This window comes from Oryzias melastigma, linkage group LG5 (genome assembly GCF_002922805.2).
Source record: "Oryzias melastigma strain HK-1 linkage group LG5, ASM292280v2, whole genome shotgun sequence".
Classification (NCBI taxonomy): domain Eukaryota; kingdom Metazoa; phylum Chordata; class Actinopteri; order Beloniformes; family Adrianichthyidae; genus Oryzias; species Oryzias melastigma.
This window is the reverse complement of record NC_050516.1, coordinates 28479320-28483729: the sequence shown is the minus strand read 5'-3', so window position 1 is coordinate 28483729 and position 4410 is coordinate 28479320. Positions and strand designations below refer to the sequence as shown.

The 4410-nt window shown below is 38.9% G+C and overlaps 1 protein-coding gene across 1 annotated transcript in view; it reads right to left on the bottom strand.

The window, feature by feature from the left end:
• Positions 1–4034, bottom strand: part of prdm2b (PR domain containing 2, with ZNF domain b) — a 75539-nt gene extending 71505 nt beyond the window's left edge. The window contains exon 1 of the mRNA XM_024270068.2: positions 3609–4034. The gene's annotated coding sequence lies outside the window, so the exon portion shown is untranslated. The remainder of the gene's footprint in view (positions 1–3608) is intronic.
• Positions 4035–4410: the final 376 nt, after the last annotated feature.

Sequence of the window (4410 nt, the reverse complement as noted above, 5' to 3'; positions counted from 1 at the left end):
TGGTCAAAAATGTTCAATAGCTCTAAAGATATTAAAGCTAAAGTCACTAAACTTTATCACATGACTAATTATCACTTCTATAACAAGGAAATATTGCATTTCCTAGTTTATATTTGCTCTATTTTTACTTGGCTATTAAAGCTACTTCACAGAAATGTTGTATTTAAGTTTTTAATGATGAATAAAGGTTAATGAAATATAAATAAGGGACAACGCTTATCTGTTTATTAAATTTGTTCATGCTTTAAATGTGTTAAAAAAAGTATCGGATCGGACTTGGTATCGGCAAATCCACAAAATCCAATGACTCGGAATCTGATCCGGCCCAAAAAAACCTGATTGGGATATCCATAGTACATACTCTATGGCAGGGGTGTGAAACTCTATCGCACAGGGGACCAAAATCCAAAACACACCTTAGGTCGCAGGCCTAACAGTATAAACATTTATTGAACAAACTAAAATTTAAAAACTTTACTTTTAAACATTACTATGAATAAAAAGAGACAGGAATATTATTTCAGAAGATATCAACTAACTTTCAATATTTTACTCTCCATAAAAATATATTTAGTCAAAATGATATAAGTTAGAAACAAGTGCTAGATAACATCAGGCCATTAATAAGAATAAAATGATCTGGAGGGCCGGATCTGGCCCCCGGGCCTTGACTTTGACACATGTGCTCTATGGTGTGTAACACCTATACTCAAGTATATTTATAGTGTTTTCAGACTGGAAACGGCTGTTAGCCCGGATGGAGTCCACTTTATTTAGTCCGGATTGTGTCCTGAACCTTGCGTTTGGTCTATATTTAGACTGTCATCAACCGGACATCTACGTTTTGAGTCAAAGCTGGTAAACAAAACCACATAACAACAGATCTCTTCAGTCATTGGCCAGGAATTACAAGGGCGGGGCAAAGTGGGGAGAGAAAGAATAATGGAATTAAAAATGAATATTTCACTTATTCAAACTTTACATTTTGCTAAAAACAATTCTGAACATCTGTATCAACTTCAGGTACAACAGCTTTTACTGCTACTTTGGTACGGAGAAGGCGGTTACTGAGCAGACGACAGCTATGAAGGTACCTTACCTTAAGTGTTTATGGATAGTCGGGAAAACAGTGGGATAAGGATCACGTTAACCCCTGTGCTATCCTATTGATGTTGGGAGTGGGGACATTTGAACCCCACAAGACATGCGCTGAACTTTTTTTTTCCCAATGATTTTTAATTTTTCACTGGTGTCCATGATAAATATAAAATCCTGTCCACCTTCATCCACATTTGTCATGGAACTGATAACATGTTGATGTAAGGCTTGGGTCATCTGGACCCCATAAGATAGCACAAGGGTTAGGGGTTGTTTTAAAGAGCCTGCATTCATTCAACCACATTTCAATGAGTTGTTGTCTCATCATTAATTTATATTTGTCCATGGCTTTTTGGTTGCTTCATTCCTACTGTATTGACAGCCAGTAATAGTGGGCTACGGTGGCTGTTTTGGTGCAGTTCTCCCAATCCAACCACAGAGCCTGTTCAGACTCAGTAAACTCAGAGCGAACCAGAGCTCAGTCTGAATGGAAATTAACCAAGACCACCTTGAAAGATGGATCCTAGAGCGGTTTGTGGTTTTGGACCAGGGTCCACTTGGGTGCATTCAGACTGAAAATGTATTCTTGAATTTCGGGGAAAACAAACTGGTTTACTTAAAGTGAACCATATGTGTCCAGTGTGAATATACCCCCAATAAAATAAACTTCTAGTGTACTTTTTGATAAAAGGTTAAATAATTAAAGTTAAAACAGCATTTGCATACGATATGTTGATCAGGTTATGGTTTAAAATATAGGTTTACTCATAGAAACCACAATAGACTATGTGTCTACCCTCAATCCACTGACATTATGGATGAATACGTTCATAAATCTAAACCAGAGGTCTGCAACCTGGGGCTCCAGAGCCACGTGTGGCTCTTTTACCCCTTTATTGTGGCTCTCTCGGTTAAGAAACATCATTTTAGTTTTAAAAATAAAAAAAATGAACTGAGTCAAATGTATTTACAAGCAGTTGAAAGTAGCCATCACAAGTCGAACTACACATTTTTACAGATATTAGTGTGCCATGTACTACAGAAAATTAAATTGGAGGTCACAACCACAATAACTGAATCATGAGGTAGATTTTCTATTTCTGAACAAACTGAGGGTTTAACTGAACCCTATGGTTTAAAAAACACAGTAGGCGTCACTTAATTAACTTCTTGTATGTTAGATTTCAAAATTTCTGGCTGAGAAGCACCACAAAATGTAAATAGAAAACTTTTTTTAAAAACTGCTATCATGTGCAAACTGGATGTAAAGCCCGCAACATAATCATCATTAGCTTTAAACTAACAAAAAACAAGATATATAGCATTACCTGCAATAATGCTAGTGTGAATGCTAAGCTGAATTTGGCTGCTGAAGATGCTAGGCTGAAAGCTAAAAACGCTGAAGATGATAGCAGAAAACCCTAAAGCTGACAGCTAAAATGTTACGTAGTTAAATGCCTGTTTAGCCTAAAAAACGGGGGGGGGGGGTATTGGCTAAACTCCAAAATATAGCTAAAAATCCTTAATAAATGCCAGAATACCCCAAAAAAGCTAGCTTAATCCCATTATAACTTTGAAATGTACTACACTTTGACTCCATAAAATATAAACTAACGACTAATCAACTTTTAAATTAGTTGTTGACTATTTCAATAGCTGATTAGTCATCGATTAGTCGACTAATCGTGGCAGCTCTTTAAACCTACTACTTCAATATTAGTTTCTAATGAGATAATTCCTTGGGGTTCAGAGTTTATTTTGTTTAGAAAAAAGTCAAGTGTACTTTTGTCAAAAGTTATAAAGTATTTCCCAATTTCTTAAAAAGGCTGTTTATCTTTAAAGGGAAAAGGTAAATTTATTTTCATAATAATTACAGAAATAAAGAGTTTTTTTTCCTAAGTAAAACTTTGTGCCGATTGACACAAATGACTCTTAAGTCTTGAAGGTTGCAGACCCTGATCTAAACGTTTGTCCATTAAATCAGGAATCTTTGGGAGTGTGTTCAGTTTGAGGTCAACAATAGGCTGTAGTGGGCTGGGCTCCCACGTGACCGCTGGGATTTTTAATTAATTTATCCAAAGTAAATGCTAAAAAGGAACATTTTACAACCCTATGACTCTAACCCGAGGAACTGCTGCGTTGATGGAATTTAAATGCAAAAAAGATTCTCGGCGATATTTAAGCAGAGGTTTTGTTTCTGACTAAAACGAACAAGGAGGACAAACTTGTGACTTTCCTTGTGTGACTCCGAGCCGCACTGTTGCGTGAGTGGAGAGCCCGCAGATGAACTTCCATGAACATATATGTCCGTTATCCAAAGAAAAGTTGACCCCCCAGAAAAAAAAGGATGAAACCGCAAATCGCCTGGAGGATGAGGCGGCTCATTGTTCCCCCCTCCCCGTCTGCGAGCCCGTCCGCTCCCCGCAATCGGTCCGGACGGAGTAAGGTGTTAGTGCAGCCTCCCGCATTGTCTCCCGCTGCTGTTTTTGAACGGAGGATCCCGCACTTACCTGCGTGATTTGAGCGGGGGCTTGTGATTTTTGTGCTCGACCTGCCTTCAATCTGCTGAAAATGGCGGATGGAGGCTCGGGTCGAGGGGAACTCGGATCGGGGTGTGTAGTTGTTGGGAGAGGCAGTCAGTCTGTCAGACCCCCGCGCTGATCAGCCCGCAAGCCGAGGAGGGGTTTGCGTGAGGCACGCAGGCTGTGACTCCTCTGCCGGATCCGTCCTCACCGCAGCCGGACGCACAAACATCCCAATTAAGAGACCCAGCCCAGATCCGTGCGGGAGCATGCGGGCCTGCAGCGCATCCTCCTCTAAGATGCTCACACCTTCATCCTTCAGGGAAACAAACTGTTTCTCTGGATTCACATTTGGGGGGTTCTCCCCTTTTATCACTTTTGCACCAGCCGAGTCAGCAGTTATCCACAAACTTCTTGGACAAAATAGTACCCGTAAAGCACATGTGTCAAAGTCATGGCCCGGGGGCCGGATATGGCCCTCCGGGTAATTCTATTTGCCCCTCCAGATCATTTTGTTTTATTGTTATTAATGGCCCGATGGTATCTTGCACTTATTTCTAACTTATATAATTTTTACAAAATATATTTTTATGGAGGGTAAAATATTTAAAGTTATTTAAGGTTTAAGTTGATTTATTCTGGAATAATATTTCTGCCTTTTTATTATTTATAATTATGTTTAAAAGTTATTACAGTTTTAAAAATTGGATTTCTTTGAGCTTTTTGGACTATTTTGCCATTTACTTTTTTATGTAGTTTTGAAGTTTAATATTTCAGCTACATGCTAGCT